Consider the following 10,828-nt stretch of genomic DNA (forward strand, 5'->3'; position numbering starts at 1 on the left):
TGTAAACCATTTCTTATTACATCTTGGAGTAGATAAAGATATTTTATCACCTTCATAAATGATTACTCTTACTTTGGGTACCTATACCTTATGAATGAAAGATCAGATGCACTATACACCTTTAAAATTCATAAAGTTAAAGTAGAAAATCAACTTAACATAAATATTAAAGTCATCATATTTAACTATGATGGTGAGTATTATGGTCGATATGAAGAATTAAGACTTAATTTATGCCCTTCGTTAAATACCTGTAGAATCGTGACATTGTCATCCAATACACTTTGCTTGGAACTTAATAACAAAATGGTGTGGCGAAAAGGTACAATCTCACCCTAATGGAAATGGTGTGTGGTATGATTAGTAATTCTACATTGCCTAAATCTTTGTGGGGTGATGCAATCAAAACCGTTATACATATCCTTAATAAGGTTCCTAGTAATGTTGTATCAAAAAATCCTTATGAGTTATGAAATGAAAAAAATAAATAAATCAATCTCTGATACTTTCACATTTAAGGTTGTCCTATAGTGGCCAAACCCAATAAACCATTTGAGAGAGAACTTGATCTCATAATCATTAATTTTTTTTATTGGATATTCAGAAAGGTCAACAAGTTTTAAATTCTACTGTCCTTCCTACTCCATGAGGATTATAGAGTCTGGGAATGCCAGGTTCATTAAAGATACTAATAATAGTAGGAGTTTGAATATTAGAAATATTATATTTAAGAAAAATTATATTGTGTTTTTCATCATGATCATTTCCAATAACGTCGGTATGCATTTTGCAATTGAGCCCATAATCATTGTATATCACCATGATAAATCCCTTATACAACTCACTGAAAAGGGAACCATGATAAATCCCTTATACAACTCACTGAAAAGGGAAATCAAAAGCTAATTTAAGACAATAAACTATTAAGAAGATCGTAAAGAGAGTTGATGTTTACAATTCCTTACGATTACATTTTCTACTTGTATAAGCACGAGTTTGACATAGGAATAGAAAAGGATTCTGAATCCTTTACAAAAGCCAAATATAGTGCCAACTCTTTTTGATAGTTTAATGTCATAAATAATGAGTTAAAACTCAAGAAGGACAGCAGAGTCTAAGATCTTATATAAATACTCAAAGGGATTAAGACAATTAGTTGTAAATGAGTGTCTAAAATTAAATGAGACTCTAAAAATAATATTGAAATATATAAAGCCATACTAGTTGCTAAGGGATTTATTAAATGTAAATGTGTTGACTTTAAAGAAACTTTCTCATTAGTATCCAAGAAAGACTCATTCAGAATTATAGAGGCTCTTATGGCTCATATAGATTTGAAGTTGCACCTAATAGATATCAAAACTGCATCTCTCTTAAGATATGAAAGAGAATTAATATATGATGCTACTAGAAGATTTTTTAGCTGATATCTCAAAATATATGGTTTGTAAACTTAAGAAATCCATTTACGAGTTGAAACGGGTGTCATGATAGTAGAACCTAAAATTTCATGAAGTAATAAAATTTAACATTATATAGTTGTAAAGAGGGTGTTGTGTTACCTGCGACGAAAAAGGACTTCGCGCCCACATTTGGAAGGTCCGTCCACTTGGAGTTGGTTGAATATTCTAACACATATTTTACTAGTTACATCGACACTAGGAATGACACTTTTAGCTAGTCTTTTTAATAGTTAGTAGAGTTGTGTCTTGGAAGAGCATGAAGCAAATAACAACAACCTTATTCACTATGAAAATTGAGTATGTTGCTTATTATGAAGTTATAAATTAGGCGTTATGGCCATAAAGCTTCTTCTCTAATTTGTAGGTACTGGAGCCAATCCTGAAACCATTGAGATTTTTTTATGACAACTCCATTGTTGTAAACTTCTAGAATAACAAGCATTTATTAAGGTCGAGACATGACAATAGTAAGCATCTTGTTGTAATTAAAAGAGTTAAAAAACACTAGGTATTTATGGAGCTCATCGCACTAAGAAAATGCTAGCATATCCGCTCACTAAAGGGCTCCGCCATCACATTATTTTAAAAGCATGTTACTTCTATAAGAGTTATTGATCCCACAAATATATTCAATTAGTGAGAGTTTAGTATGATCCATTTTGCTTAGACATTCATAAAAGATCTTGGTTATATAGTCTTGATGAATTTTTTATTATGTGTATTTTTGTTTCTCCTTAAGTATGCACATTTTTGTTTGAGTAAGTGGAATTTGAGCTTTGTCTCGTTAGCTCCAGGACCTCTCGAAGAGGCACATACGATCACATTACATGTGCAATCTTTATACCACATATGACCACATTTGATCACATGACATGTGTCCTTGATCTATGTCATTAAGTTATTGGTATTCGTGACCGTGATCCGTCTCACTTCATGAAGATTAACTATTATAATGACTACCATGATCCAATATTAGTAGTCTTGGTAGACCATATCAAATAATAACTGCTTGTATTGTCCAACAAAGATACATTCGTTAATAATTATGATGGTTTTTTATATAAATATAATGCATGCTTTACAAAAAAAAAAAATTTAAAATAAATCATTGACGTTGATCAATGTGGCCTACGTGAGAGAAGGTAAGACTTTTATATGGTGGCCTTACATAGTTAATGGTTTGGATTTACTTAAAGGTTGGATACTACTATAATCGAGCATACTAGTGGGCCCCACTAAAGTTATGATCATGGTGTGATACACATACAATAATTGGATGGATTTAGAAACCTATTAATGTGTGGAGTCTTAAAAGAGGAGCAATTTTAATGGGTTTTAAACTTCTCCATCCCACATCTATAAAATAAATACCAGGCTCTCAAACCTACACACACTAATAAGCAATTCTCTCCCATCTCCTGACTTCCTCTATGATATGAAATATCTTCAATCTGTACATAAAACATGGGCTTAATCAATCAACCACCGTATTCGATCAATCGAGTGAACCTCGAATTATACATCTTGGTCTTTTGACAGTTTTCGATAGTCTTAATTTATCGAACTATCGGGTTGATTTATCGATATAATTCAAAAGGAAAAAATCAATTAACTATTTGGACAATTTTTCGCATGTTTGATTGATCAAACATATCGGTTCGATCGATGTTGATTGATCGACAACGCGCACAATTTTACATAATTGTAGATTTATTTCTTATTTCAATTGTAATACTATATATATCGAGTATAATTAGGATTGGGGCATTGAAAGACATCATTAAGGGTTTTAAAAAGGAAAAGTTAGGGTTCTGGAGAGATTTGAATGGGTTCTCATTAGTGTAAGTGAATTTATCTCTTATAAATCATATTTCATAATGAATTTGTTTTCGCTTTGTGCTGCGTTTTTTTTTCATGAGGGGTTTTTATGTAAAATTGATGTATACTTGTACATGTTTTTATTATATTTGTCTTTCGCTTGTTTGATTAGATTCAGGTTTGCTTCTGCGCTATCCATGACAAGTAGTATTAGAGCTAACGTTGGGATTTGAGTCCTAATGTTAAACGTATCATCTAAATGATTAAACGTGAAGTATGAAATAAATAAAAAAATTTGTAAGTGCTATATTGTATAAAGAACGCCTTTGTTTGTCAAATTTCGTTTAGACAAAACAGCTTATGAAGTGGTCCATCTAATGTGGATCAAGATGGAAAGTTCAAGTCTTTACTTCAAGTTAAGAAAGTTCAAAATCTACTAAGTTCAAGACTCTACTAAAGTTCAGGTCAAGAAGTAGATCAAGATGGAAAGTTCAAGCTTTACTAAATTTAAGATGAGTGAGTTCAAGTTCTACTACACTTTGAATAAAAGATCAAGTTCCATCTTCAACTAGAAGCTCTATCAAAGAATCAAGTAGATGAACAAGTTCCATGAAGTTCAAACATCTCATCTACTTCAATGTTCAGTCTTTTCAAGTATAACAGACCCTAGAAAGACCTTAGGCTTAGGTTCTTTATAAATACAAACTTATATGGGTTTTTATACTTATGTTAGGCTATATTTCGATTAGTCTAGGCTAAGGTTTGACTAGGCTAAGTTATGGCTTGACCGGTTTAAGAAATCTTTGACTAGTCCAACTTTAAACTCAGAAAAATAAATTTTTCTGTTACTTCTTCGACCAGTCGAGGGTTGCTCGACTCGAAGTCCAACAACTGAATTTTGATACCCTCGACCAGTCGAAGCTCATGCTCGACCAGTCGAATAGGGCCCTCGACTAGTCGAGCAGGGCCTTCGACCAGTCGAAGTTCTGTTTTGTCCGATTGTAATCAAAAGTTAAAAATTTGTTAGACCTTAGACGAATCGAAGAATGTCTTACATGAGTTAAAGCAACAACTTTTCTGCCTATAAATAAAGGCTTTCTCTCAATCCGAAATTACCAATTCAAGCTGATAAAGGCTTTCATTAAGAGAGAGAAGTCCTCATTATTGTCAAGCTATTGCATGGTATTTTTAATATTTCTTTAATAGCTTTTTTGTTTTAATTCCTAGATCTCCTATTTTATGAATCTTATTCTATAAAAAGAGTAGATACGCTCCTTTGATATCTTGAGGAATTCAAACAAGTAGCCATTGGTTTGAATCTATTTAAAATCAATATAGAATCTAGAACCCTTGTTTATATGACCGGACATTGAACAATCTACTACAAGAGAAGCGGTTCTACAGGCTATATCAACAGATACGTCTTCAAGGTGAAGATAAGTATATTCTGTCTTTTGTTTTTTGGTTTTATTGAGATAACTAGAAAATCTCATTTGTTGGTTTTTCTGAGATAGCCAAAAAATCTCAATGAGGGGGTTTTTGTTTGTGATGGCCCTTTAAAATTACAACTGCATCAGGTTTTAAGGTGACCTTGTGAAAACCTCGTTTATAGTGAAAGCCAATATCACGTGGATAGTGATTGTTGGGAGTGGAGTAGGTGTGGCTATTTGAGAACAGTTATTGTACACATCGAACTATTATAACTCTTAGTGTTGTGGTGAATGTTTACTTTTTGCATTTGTGGAGGATGGCTATAATTTTATTTATACAAAAGTGGTGAATGTTTGTAATAAATAACTTTATTTTCTCTTGCTTAGTTTGAGATCTTGATTCTTACGATCATTTGTGAAATAAAGTTGTCCTACCTAAACTTTATTTTGGGTGTAGGTTGTCCTACGAACTAGTTTGAATCAATTTTTTAATACTAGTATGATTGAGTTTTTTGATTTATTTATTATTTCAGCATTTTAATTTTTATTTAGCATTGTCCTATTCATCCCCCCCTCTAGGACTGTTAAGCTTGCCTTTTTCAAAATTCACCGGTAAAAATAACTTTAAACCATGAAAGGCTTTATAGTTCAATAAGGATTGCAACGCGCTCTCCTTAGTAAGGCGAAGCGTTCTGCATCTATGTACAACGAATAGTGAGATGAACTTAATGAGAAGGTTACTACCTCAACCCAATTATGTCTAGTGGATAATGTTCTCCATAATATCTTGGTTGAAAAGACCGCCTCAATGGTATGGACAAAATTTAATAGTTTGTACTTGAAAAAATTCACGGGAAATAACATATATCTTAAGAAACAGTTTTACAATCTTAAGATAACAAAATGGTTTGATATCAATGAACTCATTAGTACATTTAGTGAATTGTTTTACAAACTGATGAATGCAGATGTGAAGATCGAAGAGGAAGATCAAGCCCTAGTTCTGTTGAATTCTCTTCCACTATCTTACGAGAATCTCGTAGACACTATGTGTTATGTAGAGAGACCATAGACGTCGAAACTGTTATCTCAGCCCTTCATGTGAAGTAGTTGAGAAAGAAGGAGAGTGGCGAGGGGTATTTTACTGATGCTTTGGTTGCGCGGGAAATAAATTCTCAATTAAGGTCTAAGTCGAATGGGAAATGCAAGATGAAGTGTTGAAATTGTGGGATGACAGGACATAAAGAATGATTGTTAGAATCATAAAACTCAAAAGGGAGAGAAATATGATAATACATTGAAGGAAGCCAATACAATGGATTCCAACGAAGAAGTTGATGGTGGTGATGTTTCGATTGCATCCAAATCCGGGTATCCTAATAACAAATGGGTTTTGGATACAAGGGCCTCATACTACATGACTTTTTAGTGAGATTGGTTTACTAGTTATATTGAGTGTGATGGTGAATGGGTATTTATGGGCAATGATATTGCCTAAAAGGTTGTTGGTGTCGGTTTGGTGTGCATCAAGATATTTGATGTGGTAGAGTGTATCTTGACAGAGGTGAGACACGTTTCTGACCTTAGGAAAAATCTGGTCTCTCTAGGAGCACTAGAGGCACCTGGGTGCAAGTTTACTAGGTTTGATCACGTCTTTAAAGTTTCAAAGTGGGCAATCATAGTTATGAAGGCACAGTGAAGTAGTAACCTTTACAAGTTGATCGGGAATAACGTATCGGGTGGAGCTGTATCATCTGTAGTTAAATCTACATTGGCATGATTGTGCATGTGTGCCTAAGCCACATGAGCGACCATAGTATGAAGGTACTTTCTAATCGTTGCTTGATTCATAACTGTCAAAATGTTGATTTTAATGTATGTGAACATCATATATATGGTAAATAATCACAATTAACTTTTAAGACTAGAAAGCATGTATGTGTGTACTAGAGTATGTGCATTTAGATGTATACGGCCCATCATCCATTATTTTTGTTGAGGGTCATCATTTTTTATCTAGTTCATAGATGACCACTTCAAGAAAGTATGTATTTATTTTTTGAAAAATAAATTTGATGTATTCGTCATATTCAAGGTGTAGAAGATGGTGCTTGAGAAGTAGAAAGAATGACAGACAATGGCGGTGAATTCATTTCAAAGAAATTCACCTAACTTTGCAAAGATGAGGGGATTGGAAGATATAATATAGTGAGACACACACCTAAGTAGAATAGTGTGACATAATGGATGAATCAAACTCTATCGGAGAAAAGCTGAAGCATGCTAAGTAATGCTGCCTTGGGCAATAAATTATGAACAGATGCCCTTAACACGACTTATTATCTTGTGAATCGATCATTGTCTACAACGATAAATTGTAAGATTTCAGAATAAGGAAGCAAGATTTTCAAAGAAGAGGAAGACGAAGTGAGAGTGTGAGAATGAAATTCAAAATGGCATGTCACTGATGCGTTGCAACGAGTCAATGAAAGGGGGTTGATCTCCGAACGATACATGTACGCAATTAGGGCTGTTCATGAGTCAAGCTAGCTCGAAAAGCTCGCTCGACTCGGCTCGAGTTAGTTCAGATTGACTCGGCTTGAATGGCCGATTCGAGCCAAGCCAAGCTAATTATTTGAAGCTCGAGTTGAGTTCAAGCCAAGTTCGACCAGGGGGCATTTCAACTCGACTCGACTCGAAGCTCGAACTCGAGCTTGACTCGGCTCGATTAATAAATATATTATATATTATATATTATATTATATTATATAATATTATATTAATATAAGTTTTAAGTTTAAACTTAAAAATAAAAAAATAAAAAACAAACCTTAGAATCTTTACTCGACCGCACGCACCCCCTTCCCTTTCCCTTTTTTTTCTTTCTCTACCCACTGCCAACCGCACGCCCGCCCCAACCACCACCACCACTTTTCATTTCGGCTCCATAGTAGTATGATTTCAATCTCTTGAGATTTACTTCTTAGGCGAAAAACTTAAGAAATTCGAGATGAGTTCTTCTCAGATTTATTAGAGCTTCAAGGAAATCTAATGATCTGATTGGCTAGAGCTATTTACTTGGATTTTTGATCTGTGTTCTGCCTTGTTTCTTTTCTAGTACTTGGATTTTTGCTGGTGGAAGAAGATTAAGAACAGATCGATTCTTATAAGTTTCCTCATCCAATTCGAAGCTTTGTTTGGTTTTTTCATCGGGTTTTGCTTTGATTCTCTTAAGATTTTTGAATTTTTCATCAATGGAGGAGGATCAAGAACAGAATCTATTACTCTCTCACCCAACAAGCTCGAGCTCGACTCGAGGTAAACTTGACTCGACTCGAACCACTAGCTTAACTCGAACTCGACTCGACAGCTTTGGCAAACAAGCCAAGCTTCAATGTTGAGCTCGAGGCCAAGCTCGAGCTCGAGCTCGAACTTGAGTACATCATGGACAAGCCAAGCCAAGCTTGGCCCACCTCAACTCGACTCGGCTCAATGCCCACCTCTATACGCAATAAATGTGTAATTAATGAAGGGTCGTATGTCACTATCGCCTTTCAGCCAAAGGCAATGTGACATGGGGGGCAGATGTTCCATGGGGGGCAGATGTTCATCCCCATTATCATCATACCTTGTCACGACCAATCAAAGGGAGTTGCGTGTGATCTGTACGGATACGTATGGTGCACTTAGATATATGCAGATATATACGAAGGAAATTTCTCGATGAGTGTAGCTAGGATGTATTAGGGAATGCCGTGTGCTGCTTAAGCAGTTAATGAAGAAGCGATCATAGTCGAATGATTACATGACGGGGAGCAAGAGTAAAAGCAAAGAAAACAAAGAACGTGGGAAACATCCAGAGAGTAATAATGGAAAACAATTATGGTAACCATCGAGGCGTGAGAAGAATCCATAATAGTTGGATCAAAGTTATAAATAATAAAGCAAAGCAATAAGTAAAATCGTATCATACCAATTCAACCAAACGAAACTTATCTTTCAATTATTATGTCAATTTACATTCCATAGTGTAATCTTTTTGAGCAAATTATATTCTCTAGTGTAATATTTACTTTCCAAGCCTGCTATATTTCACATTTTATACTGTAATCCATAGTGATAGCTAAGTAACTGATAATCTTTAGCTGTAATTTGAGTTTATGCATGCATATTGGACTCAGTTCTTCAATCGAAAGAGTGTTCTGCAACTGTTATTCACGAACGAGTATAAGAATATCTTTTCCATTCTATATTGTTTGTATCGAAAAGTCCTTTTGTATGGAAGACAAATGCACAACTCATCATCAAAGGATGAACCCAACCCTCTGAATATCAGCTAATCTAATTTTATATATTGAACGAGTGGCTAAATAAGTGAAGAATGTCTTTAAGTCTACGTGTCTGCCTATCTTGACGCTTGTGTCATTTGTTGTTCGGTTTGAATTGAAGCGCAATTTCAGTTTTGGCAACCTAGTGCAAAAAACAACGCCCAAACAATCTTCTCCATGCAAACTTTGTGCGATCATACATCAACAGCTCTGTCAGTGCTTTAGGCGGCTAGGATTGGACACAAACAAGCCATGTGTATGTTTGAAGAATCACCACCATTTTTTAAACCGCTGATAACTAAGTTAATAATACCACTCCATTTACTCGGACGAAATGACGTTTCCATATCGGTTGTCCCACGAGCCGGTTGGGCAAAAGGATGTGTGGCCCACCGTAATGTGCGTGATATCTACTCCAGTCATCATTGATGCCACCTACTGAACCCAAAACCATGCCGATCAAAAACTCATGTGGGACCCGTGTTGTCTACAACACCCGCTTTAGGCAGCAGGTAAACACATCACAGTTCCGTGGGGATCACCATGTTGTATTTGTAAATCAGACCGATCGATCATCAGGCGAGAACCCTTATCTGAACCGTACAGACAAAAGGTCAGCCCGATAAAAAAGAAAATCTGATGGGCCACACCAATGGGAACAAAGTTTAAGTGGTGTGGGCTGCATGAGTTTTTAATCACTTTATGACTTTTCTATCTCAGCTTCATCCCGTTGAGCTACACCTGATTAACGGGTTTGATGAAAGATACTCACCATGGTGGCCCCACACATAAACCTATGATTGAAATCCCATCCCTTATTAGTGTGGCCCACCTGAGTCCTAATTCTGGATGAATGTTTGATCCAGTGGCTAGACTTGAGAGTAGAACATGATGGACGGAGTGGATTTTACACATACAACTTGATATGACTCCGAGAGCTTGGGTGTTTAAAACAGGTGTAGATGATTCCGGTCCACTAATGTGGGCCACGCCGGGAGCGGATTGCGGATTCGGATTGCGTACTGAGTAAACTCTGTGGGGCCACCTTCATTCATACATTTCATCCAACCCGTTCATCTATTTTAACAGATAATTTTAGTGCTTTAACCAAACAATAAAGCCTATAAAAGATCAATGGACCACACCAACGTAAAAAGTGTGAATTGAACTTCTACCGTTGAAAAGTTTTTGGGGGCCACAGAAGTTTTAGATCAAGCTGATATTTGTTTTTTTCTCTTCATCCATATCTGTTTGATCTTATGAACAGGTTGGATGAAAAATAAACATCACTGCGTGCCTGAGAAAGGGTTCAACGGTGGAAATCAATATTTCCACTGTTTCATGTGATGTTGTCCATTTGAGGTGCGGATATACTTCAATTTTGGTCTCAACGCTTACAATAAACTTTAAAAACGGATGAACGGCGTGGATGAACCACATGCATTCAACGGTGGGTACAACAGAGTTTACTCAGTACGATAAGAGCGTACTTAGCAAATCAGTACGCAATCCAATTTCGCGGATTGCCTGTGACCCTGCCATAGAGATATACCTGTAACCGGGGCTATGTGGGGTCTACAGAGATGTCCGCAGTAAATCCACTCAGTCCATCTTTTTTGAAAGACCACGATAGTACAGGATCGTAAAAATCAGGCAGATCCAAAACTCAGGTGGTCCACACCAACAAAACATTGGAAACAGCAACGTCCACCGTTGGAACCTATGGAGCTGACCATGATGTTTATGTGCCATCCAAACCGTTCATAGAATTATTACCACTCAGACAAAC

The sequence above is a fragment of the Magnolia sinica genome, chromosome 4, assembly GCF_029962835.1.
Source record: "Magnolia sinica isolate HGM2019 chromosome 4, MsV1, whole genome shotgun sequence".
In the NCBI taxonomy this organism is placed as follows: domain Eukaryota; kingdom Viridiplantae; phylum Streptophyta; class Magnoliopsida; order Magnoliales; family Magnoliaceae; genus Magnolia; species Magnolia sinica.